Below are 10,973 nucleotides of genomic sequence, written 5' to 3'. Positions count from 1 at the left end.
GGGGGGTCGCGCGCACTGAGCCGCACGCGGGCGGCGGCGCGGCCGCGAGCTGCCCCCGGCACGTGCCGCGGGGGGACCCGGGGAACAGCCCGGGAACAGCCCGGGACCCCTCGGGAACAGCCTGGGCAGGGCCCGCCCCGACCCCACCGCCCCCGCGCCAGGCTAGACCCCCATCCCGCCCCCGGGGGACAAGGACGTGCCCGAGGGCCCCCGCGACCGCCGCTCGGCTCCCCGCGTCCCGGCCGGGGTGCCCGCGGACACGTGGAATGCTGGACGCCGGCAGGGGTGGCGGCTGCGGCTCACCAGTGCCTCGGTCCCGTTCCAAGGGACCATTATTCCTATTCTGCTCCATTATCCCTAGCCCTAGGTGCACTCCAGGAGAGGACGGGGCTCCGCAGCGGTTTATCCAATCGCTTTGCCACCCGCTCGCCGTTACCAATGATGGCACCAGGGACGTGGGCAATATCCAGGCAGACTTGACCCCCTTTCCCCTTAATTGCTGTGTTTACTCTTTTTCCATTAGGTTAGATTAGTTGCATCTTCACTGCAATCTTTTAAAAATACTTGTGAACTGCTGGCATCCTCTTAACCCGATTTATACATCAGGACAGTGAATACATGCATGGAACAAGCCCTAGCTCATGTGTTAGGGTTATTTAAATGCAAGGTAAACACACGTTAGCACCCTTGAGAAAGAATCAATAAATCTTTTTTCTGTCTTTATTGCAATGCCCGTTCTGAGCTACCAGAACTTACCCAAATTCTTTTCAATATTGCTCTACAAGTTGCATGTTGCAATTGAATACCATTGCTATGATACAAATGGTGTGACAACAAATTACATATTGTTCTCTGTTCTTCAGCTTGGTTGTGCTTGGGTTTGGCTTTTTTTTTCCCTTTCCTTTCTCCTTTGCTGTTTCTGACTGAAGCCTACTTCACCTAAAAAGCCCCACTTCCCCTTTGAGGAGCTCCATCCGTGTGCTGACAAGTTCAACAAACCTGAAAAGCGAGCCTATAATGTGCACAGGCCCTTCTCAAGGATGCCTGGACATTGGCCTACCTAAAGCCTCAAAGGTTAAAGCTCTTGTCAGAGTTGAAAGCTTTTTATGAGAGATCAGATTGGTGAAAGAGAACAGGACAGATGTGTTTCTAGTGATGAGGTTGTTGAGAAGTAAGCTCTTACATTCTCAATTAATAAATTTATTTTAAAATGCATTATTTACAGGTACTCTAAATACTAGTAATATGGCCTTAAGGAGAGCTGGATGGGTCAATCAGAACTGGCTACAAGAGGCTGTGTCCAGTCTTTAGAATTATTGTGGGCTACATCTGAAAGTGGCTGCCGAGGGAAGGTACCAGAAGCCTGGCAGATCACCATCAGTCCTATTGTATCCCTTTATTCAACTGTGCAATTTACTTAAGTTGCCTTATAAATTACACACAGGGCCACTTCACAGTCCTTTTCTTGTATCCATCACAAGCATGGCTGATGCAATGTGGCAAAGCATCAAAACCCCTGATAACCCACTTAATTAATGGAATACCTGGGAGACTGCGCTTTCCTCACCAGGAATGGCTGAGAGGCAAAGAATAGTTAGTACAGGCTGCATACTGCTGTCATTGGAGGTGAAGGGATCTCATAATTCCCTCAGTGACTCCATGTATATATTATAAAGATAACATGAACTTCACAGCTCTCCAAAGGTAAAAAACCAGCACCTGGCATGCCTGGAGAAATAAATGGAACCCATTTGCTGCTTTGTCCTTCAGGAGTTTCTGTGACTCATCTGTGGGGCAACACAGCAAAAGAAGTTTTTGAGAAGGGGAAGAAAATAGCTTGAATCCTTCTGAAAGCCAGTTTTGCCATAACACAGAGTAAGGTCAAGGGTCCTGCACAGGAGAAGAAGTTTTTAGGAACTAAATGGCAAGATGGATGTTGTTAGATCCCAAAGGATGTGATCAACAAAATAACAGCTATGTCTCCACCAACTACCAAAATACTGCAGTCAGGGAGAACAGCCCTACCTGGAGCCTCTGACAGAGAGCACCAGGGGAGACTCGAGGTCACCTGTAGGGTTTTGGAGCCGTCGATAGAGAAGATCCAAGGCCTGCAATGTTGGCAGCAGGTGAAGGTGTTCGAGGCGCCTCGGAAGTGACTGGTACAGAAGCACAGCTCCTCCTGGCACCCTGACTGCTGCTGTGGGGCTGGGTATCCCCTCTACAGTCCGTGTAGCATCAGCTGCATGATGTTAAGTGAGTCACACTGATCACAAAACAAGGTTGAACACAAAACTCCAATCACCAGGAATTTTTGAAGTGATCATGAGCTGGCCAGAAGGCAAAGATTTCGGAATGTTGCCAAGGAGGAGGTGGCACGTGCTGAAGAACCTCCACTGTATAATGAACTATCAGAAAACAAGAAGCCATGTGAGCTGTTCACTGATGGAAAGCTGCTGTGTGGAGCCTCACACAGCAAGCTGCAGAAATTGCTGAAGGACAAGGTGAATCGAGTCAGGTTGCAGAGGTGAAACTATCCAGGTGGCTTTAGACATGGCTGGATGAGAAACATCTCTGTACTGACTCTCAGATGGTGACAAATGCTCTCCAGGGTTGGCTGCAGCGATGGAAGCAGAGCAACTGTCAGAGGAGGGGAAAGCCCACCTGGGCTGCTGAACTCTGGTAAGATATTGCTGCTTGTAAAAGTGTGTTGGGCCACTGAAGTGGTTCAGGTGGATCTGCACTGGCAACATAAGGGTGAATTATTTACTCAGGGACTGGCTGGGCATTAGCTGTCAGGTGCATAATTTGTTTTGTATATTCTTCTATTATTATTATCATCATTATTAATCTGTCCTATTAAACTCTATCTCAAACTACAAATTCTATCTTTTTTTTTTCCCCCCAGTTCACTTCCCCCACCCCACTGGGGGAGGGCAAGTGAGAGAGCAGGTGTGTAGTGTGTTAACCTGCCAGCTGCCTGACAGGTTAAGCGGCAACAGCAGCCCAAAACAGCACACAGTTATCCTAAAGCAGGTTAATTTATGCAGCATTTGTTTCACTTCTTTGCTGTAATTTTCAGTCAAGAGCAGAAGATGCAATTCTTCCTGCTGTGGCAGCACCCAGTGCCAATAGATTTGTGCAGCAGACTTTCATCCCTTGGACAATTTATCCTCCCCAGAAATATTGGGAAGCAGTATTTGCAAGTACTTGGAAGCAGTGTGCCATAAAGATACTTCCAAGGCATAAAATATTCTGGATGCATTCTTATTCCTGTTACTGTTTTGAAGAGGCCAAAAATGACAGGTATTGATTCGTATTTATTTTCATGATGCATGTTATGGAGTCAAGTCACGACTTTGAACGCAGAAGATACCTGTGACAATTATAGTACTTCCCACATTATTGTCACACTGCAGAGATGACACTGCTCCACACAGCTGCTGTGAGAATATAAAGCACAGCATTTATGTGTAGTGCTCATCAGCAGTTGTATCACTCTACTTGCAGCAGATGTGAGAGTTCAACATGTAAAGTCATGTACTCAGACCTAGTCAAACACCGTGTACTTAGTACGTTCATTTGTTTAAACTGTAACAAATGTGTTACAACAGGATTTTACTCCTACACCTTATGGAAATAATGGAAAGAGCTAAAGCAGGATTATGAACTTGAAAATAGTTTTGAAACTTTTTTTCAATTACAAAAAAATTCCTCAAAACAAAACCCCAGCCCCAAATAACTTGGATCCAGATTCCCCAGATTCTCCTTGTAATTCACACCTCTCAAGCTCTGGGTTTTTTTCAGCCTTCACCTTCCTTTCTGCCTGCAGACTTTGCCAAATGCTGTCCAGGCCAACTCTGAGCAACGCATTTCATACCATTTCATGTGGAACCTTTTGGGCTGGGTTTCTTCAAATCCATGACACACTTATTCCGGCTTGGAGGCTCTCAGCACCCATCCAGAGTCCAACCAAAATGTGCTGCTTTCTAGTCAGTGGTGGGGGGATTAAATCTAGGTATGGCAAACATCCCCTTACGTGCAAGGTGTTGGCTCTTTCTTAAAATATGACGTGTGGTAAGTGCTGTAGATACAAACAAATCAGTCCAAAGGCTGGAAGTATATCAAGTGCCCTCAAGGGCAGACTGATCCAACACAGAGAGCTGCAGAAACAAATCTGCAACCTGCTGAAAGCAGGGATGTAAACAAGTCTGGGAACTGGTCAACTGAAAACTGGTCAACTGGTAACCTCAAATGAAAAGCAGAGTAACAAAGAGTCAAAGGGGTTTAACCAAATTGATAGGAACAAATCCCACTGTACAGTTAGTAAAAAGCCTAAGATTTAGGGAGTTTCCTTATACTAAGGACTGAAAATGTCTAAGCAGTACTGCTCACTGATCATAATAATATATATGAAAAATGCTCTGTTAAAATAATAGCAATAATAGTAAACCCTACAGAAAATTACTGTACTTCAAGCAGCTTCAAATATGTTATTGTCTTATTCCAAAATTAAATAAAATGCAAAGCAGCACATGTAGAGGAGCAATCTACTGACTGAAATTGCTTTTTTAACCACAGTTGTTACAAGCAATATTGAAGGTTGAAAGACTAAAGATTCTGGGAGCCTAATCTAAACACTAGATTATGCCCCAGGATATTTCACTGCATTTCTCATCTCTCCCCTGCAGAGTGAGTTTGTTTTGCTTGTTTCTGTGGGTGTTCAACATCAAGTAGAGAAAAAGACATTTAAAAAAATAGGACAAATATAATAGAATTTGCTTTACACAAAACCTGTAAGAGCCTAGTTAATATTCTGGAATATCTGAGGGGATTTGAGAAGGCAAACAGATTGAAATAAGGTATTAAGGTTAAAAAAAATAAAAAACAACAGATGGGACTTTGGGCATAAATCAAACTCCATGCAATAAGCAAAATGCACTCCTGACACATTTTATGAAGTACAATCTTTAAGAAAAGTTGTCACAGAAATAACATCCAGAGGCTCCAGTGCCTCACTGGCATTAAGGTAACACATCTCTGACAAAGAAATCCAGTTCCTCAATGCAACATTTACCTGCAGCTTCAGAGACGTTCCCACTGCACATTCCTGGCACACATAATTACCTGGGAGAAGTACAAGGTTAATTTCTTTAGAAGCCAGTGCTAAGTTCACCTACAAGTGACATGTTTTTCCACACATACAGATCAGTTTTCTGAGCATGTGTTAAATGTCAGCAGCAACACTAAGCAATAACCTTGTGGTGAGTATCCAGCTGCTGAAGGAGAGGGGCAACTGGAATCCTGCTTGGTTCAGCGATGGGAACTCTTGCCAGCTGAGAGTGACTGGAACTCTTCCTGGATTGAGATGAGGGAAGAGAATGAGCAGCAGAAAAGGCCTGTTGTCCACCACATTTTGGAATCTTTTTTTCGGTACAGTGAGAGAAGTGGCCTAGTTCATTTAAACAAGAGACAGTATAATCTCCCCTAGGTATCCTACAAGATGCTGAATGATAATTTGCATGTGATTGCTCCTATTCCAAAATAAAACTTTGCTTCCTAAAAGGAACAGTCTCAGTTCATGGCTTGTGTAGGCAGATGGGGACTTCTGCTTGCCTGTGTCTTAAAAGCACATCTCACAATCACAGGGTAAAGCTCAAACACATGATTTAGTTGAATTCCGGCTTTCCAGAGGCAAACAATAAATAAAGTTAGCTGGCTTCCTGGTGATTTTAAGCCAGCTGTTTCTAAGGCCTGATTCAAAATTGTTAACAGTCTTACAAGAAAATTCTTGGCATGGCAACAGAAATACAGGTTCCCAATAAATTCCTTCCACTTCAGCAGAGATCCATCAAGGCCTCCCTCCTGCAGGAAATTCTCTGGTCACCCATACACACCTTAGCTGCACCAGTACAAGTGATATGTGCAGCAGCAATGCCTATCTCATGGGCTAGAGTCAGACCTACACCTTGCTACAATGATTTGTGTCAGATCTCATTTTTTAACTAACCCAGAGACCTGGAGGTGCTAGAATTTACTCCTTACAACAGGGCTCAATTATTACCATTCCTATAAGAGGGAAGGGGGAGGGGGAGAAAGAGGAAGAAAGGGAGAGAGATTGAGAAAACAGGTATAATTTCAGTATTACAGCAGACTGGCAAAACACCAGTCACCGCAAAGCACACAGACCAACCGTCAGGAAGGGAACCAGGAACAGAGCACGAGCTCAACCTCGCTTCCCTTGCACCATAAAAGTACATTATGAAAACTGTATTTCTGGTCATTCTGATTAAGAAATCTGATATCTTGTGGCACGAACTTCTCCCAAACAAAGGTTGCAGTAAGCGAAAGAGGAAAGCAAAAAAGCCTGTACCATTCCTAGGAGCTGCTTGCAGGCCTGTTACAAGCAGTGGCACTAGTAAAACGAGCTGTACAACCTCTGTACTCTCTTTATCACAATGCCCTACACTATCCTTTCCTGTTAGCACTTGGCAGGAACAACAAAGAAATTGGGCCAAAGAAAAATGCTGAGTTCTACTGTGTTATGGAAGCCTGAAACAAGTATCTCTACCCCCCTCCATCCTTTCTCCTTTCTCAAATCTACCTCATGCACCTGAGACTCTGCCCACTGGCTTTGGCCCATTACCTGCCTAAACCATGCCTGCTCTCTGCTGACTCTATGTCCTCATTCTCAAAAGGTGCTTGGACTGTGATAGAGAGTGCTGGGAAGCTCCTGTCTTTCCCATCGGGAATTGAAATGCACCTGGATCAGGTGTTTCCAACCTTTCTCAATATTTGCATCCTTAACATTTTTCCATTGCCCATGCGAGAAATGCCACTTGCTCAGACACTGCATAGTAAATACAGACTTGCTTTCCTTAATCACCTCCCACAGACCAGCTGTCCTTAGCCAGCCTTATTTGTTGTCTTTGTAAAAAGAGGCGTGAGTGATCCCCAAAGCATGACTTCGGCTCAGATCACATTTGTGGATTTCTCACAGACTTCCCCTGTGGTACTGAGAGCTGAAGGAAGAAGATCCCCTGACATAAAAGCAGAACACCAAAGTGTGCCATTTAAATTCCAGGAATCAAAACGTTTCAACTCCTCATTGGATGGAGAATGACAACCTTTCAGGCTAACATGAAAAGCTGAATTTATACAGACACAAACATTCTGGTATAGGTTAGTTTTCCTGCCTGTGGAAAATTAACCTTCTTATCCAATAGAATGTGCTTTGGGTCATGGCAGAGAGCAGATGTCTATAATCTCCTGCACGTGGAGAATTTCCATAACATCAGAATTAGCAAGAAGCAAATGGGGGGAAAAACCCTGAATGGAAACAAATGGAAGACTGACGTGGCTGTGTTCCACAAAGTACGTTCTGCAGCTGCATCACTGCTCTGGAACAAAGGGCAATATAATTATTGTTGTTTTACTTTCATTTCCCATTAGCAAAGCAAAAGCCAAATAAAAGTGGTTGTTATTTCTGCAGGAGAGAGCTGGCAGAGGTGAGCGTGTGAGGTCACACAGGGAACACTATGAGGAGACTACTACTTAGTCCTGAGTAGCTCATGCACCCAGTAAAAAATATCAGCAAAATTCACCAGTTTGTTACTGCAGGGCTGAGTCAAGGCTTCTCAGATGCCCCGAGGACAAGGCTCAGCCACACCTGCTGGGGTAGGGCAGGACTTGGCTGCTCTTACTGTCAGCAAAGAACAATAATTGCTTTTGGGGACATGTCTCCTCCTTTTGTTATGCTGGCCTCCACTCTCAGTGTGCCTTCTGCTTGCAGGGGAAGCAGGGTTTGCCATAGCCCCTTCCTGCAGCCAGGGGTTTCTAGGTTCACTGTGTTGCTGATGCCTGAAACAAATATCACCCACCGTACTTGTGGGGCTGAGGTGATTTGCCATACAGGCAGATACTTAACCATACACTACTTGCCTCAGTTTGTTGCTTCCTCCTTATTTATGACAGCAAGAAATGAAGCTCCTTACTCTGTCTCCCTTCTTTCCTTGCACTTTGGAGTTAGTTCCTTGGCCACAGAAGTGTAAGACTTGTATCACTTTCCTTTTCTGCCTGCAAAAATCACCACTGTGGATAGAGAAAAATAAATTAATAAGAATTAAGTGAGGAGGAGAGACAAACCCAACAGAGCAACTGAGCTGCAGGATGGATCCCACCAATCTGTGTATAGTGGAAAGTGCCAGTTGGTGGAAATTTGCAGCATCCTTCTACTATCTTAATCCATCTCTTTTAGTTCTGCTGGATAGGAAGGCAGCTCTGGGCTGCAAAAGCTCCTGCTTGTAAGAATGCCAGGACATTGTCTCTTCACGGGGAGGAGAAAGTGCAATAGCTTGCGTGGGAAGGATAAGGGGTTTCTCTTTTAATTCCTGTCCCACCTGCAGAGGTTGATCCTTGCTGTGTTCCTCCCATATGCCTGTCTGCCATCAATCCTGTGCTCTCTCCAAGTGCCACTCAACCAAAACTGAAGGAGAAAACTATTTAGTTTAATGCCTCTTTCTCCTGTTTTTTTTCTGAGGGTTTTTTTTGTTTTGTTTTGGTTTGGTTTTTTTTTTGCATTTAAACACTTAGCAGGCAGACAAAGTGTGACAGCAGGTCATGCAAGGCCTGCTGCTTTGAAACACCTATAAAACAGTGTCCAGTTCCAATACAAACACCTGAGCTGACTGATCAGTGAGAAAGGGCAGAGAAGTGAGCAGAGGCACTGCATTACTGCAACCCTCTCATTCCTGGGAGCATATCTTATTACTCGTGGCCAATAATAACGTGAAAAACGCACAAAAGACAGTGCTTTTTGTCATTAATATGATCTTTAATAAATGGAATAATGCACCATTTTACAGCAAGCCTTTTCTTTGAGGCCTAAAGAATAGCCTTTTAAATGTTCTTATCCAATGTCTCTGTATCAATACAATCTCTTTATTTAGGTTTATATATAACAAAACAATTCTTACAAGTATTCATAGAAAACTCTGTAGTGGCTTTAACAATGTCAGCTTTCATAGTGGCATCCACAGATGATTAAAAAACAAAAATTAGCTTTTTATTTCATACTCACACTGTTCCATGAAACACAACTTATACAGCATAGCAAGGGTATTGGGCAGCTTATACAAAAGAAATAACTGAAAGCAATTATTTATAAATTCATACATGATATTTCCTCAGTGTTTGAGAGGAAAACCAAAAATACCCGTTAACAAAAGGGTTCTGATGAGACTCCATAGTCAAGGATTTCTCCCCCTCTTCCCCCAGAAAAGCTCGCTCAGAAAGTAATGCTCTCTTTACAGTCTTTCATAAGGAAAATGGCAGTTTCACATCTCCATATTTCAGCTTCTACAGAAGACCAAACCCTAGAAATCGGTCCTTGCCATGTTCATTTTCCTCTTATACTGCATTTAGGGGGGAAAATAATCAACAGCAATGGTAAAATATGATTCCAGCTTATATAAATGTGAATAGAGCACGCTTTCCTCTAGAGACAAAAAGCAGACAAGAAACACTACATACAAACCATTTTAAATACATTTCAACAGCGTGAAAGAGAGAGTAGAGTCACCAATCAGGAAATTCAAAAGTGACAAATGAGTCAGCTATAACTTGGACTTGCCTGTTTGTTCTTGTGACTTCTTACAAACTACAGAATCATGAACTATTTTCTTTTCTTTCTGAATAAACAAGACTGAAGTGTGATACTTCATGATACAGTTCTGAAGCACAAAAAAAACCAAACAAATGAATCAAGTGCTCTAGAAATAAACCTCACACATTTTTGCTGTCTTAAAAACAAGCGAGTGGGCTATAAAAATTGACTTTAGGGAGACCTTGCAACTAGGAAGTTATAAAGGCTAATTATTTCTGCTTTAAAATAGTTACCAGGCGAGGTGCTGTGCCCTGGGTGGGTGTACGCTCCTGTGGTACATCTGCAGAAGTCTGCAAAGACTGGGAATAAATCCTTCCTTCGTGTGACAGTTACTGCACTGTTGAGCATGGTGTGTGCATTGAAGGTAACCAACTGAATGACTTGCAAATTTAAACAGTTGCTGATCAATAGGCTTTTAAAAATATCTGACAATTACATTATTAAGTAACATAACTCCAACTAGTTCCTGATTATTGTGCACATGTGTATATTAAACCACAGTGAAATAAATAGAGATGGCCATAAAAAGTAATTTGTGTTAGTAATGCACCACTAAAACAGACCTGTGTGGAGCCCAGATACACATTAAAGGAATTGGTGTAAATGAGAACTTATCTTGAAACCTTCCACTCCCAGTGCCCCAATGCAGTTCCACTTCTGGACAATAACCACAGCTGCTCTGTGCCGACCCTGCCCGACAGCCTGGACACCCCACCAGCAAACACCCAGCAAGGCATCAGGAGCCAGGGCCCATGCAGTCCCACATTCCACATCAGCTTTCCCAGGGCTAATCCTCCCAAGGAGTGTTTAACACCACAGCCAGCAGGACACACCCCTCCTTTGCCCATAATCAACAGCAGACTCCTCTTTGATTCCAACAGCACCTGGCTCAACCCTGAGCCAGTCAGGTGCCGATTCCCTCGGATACAACTGTGCCAATAATGATACTCATCTGGGTTTGCAGGAGCACCTACATCTGTTATCTGCAGAAACGGAAGTTCTCCTACCAATTTTACTCAGTGCAGAAGAAAGCTCAAAATGAGAAATCTGATTTGTCACTATTTCACATCAAAACTGAACCCACTTGGGAGGTGGGTGAGATCGAAAAGGGATGTATTTCTACAGCTACAGTTTTATATGACAATATAGAAGCTTAAAATGTAATTGGATTTAATGGACTAAAACACTATGTTTAAATAGCAACCACACACATAACTATAGCTACTACATAAAAAAGCCTTGTAAAAATTATGTGTTAAGTGTTCTGGGTTATTTTTTGATCTTTAAGAGAGGTACCTTAAATTACTCAGCT

The 10,973-nt window shown here is 43.4% G+C and overlaps 1 long non-coding RNA gene across 1 annotated transcript; it reads left to right on the top strand.

Annotated features, from left to right (window-relative positions):
- Nucleotides 1-1,169: 1,169 nt before the first annotated feature.
- LOC113944356 lies at nt 1,170-5,534 on the top strand. The gene is made up of 4 exons (XR_003526651.1): nt 1,170-1,296; nt 2,127-2,132; nt 3,117-3,303; nt 5,205-5,534. It is a non-coding gene; the product is annotated as an uncharacterized LOC113944356 (long non-coding RNA).
- Nucleotides 5,535-10,973: the final 5,439 nt, after the last annotated feature.

Source organism: Corapipo altera, unplaced genomic scaffold (genome assembly GCF_003945725.1).
Source record: "Corapipo altera isolate COAL_440 unplaced genomic scaffold, ASM394572v1 45, whole genome shotgun sequence".
NCBI classification, from domain to species: domain Eukaryota; kingdom Metazoa; phylum Chordata; class Aves; order Passeriformes; family Pipridae; genus Corapipo; species Corapipo altera.
This window is presented reverse-complemented; position numbering and strand designations above follow the sequence as displayed.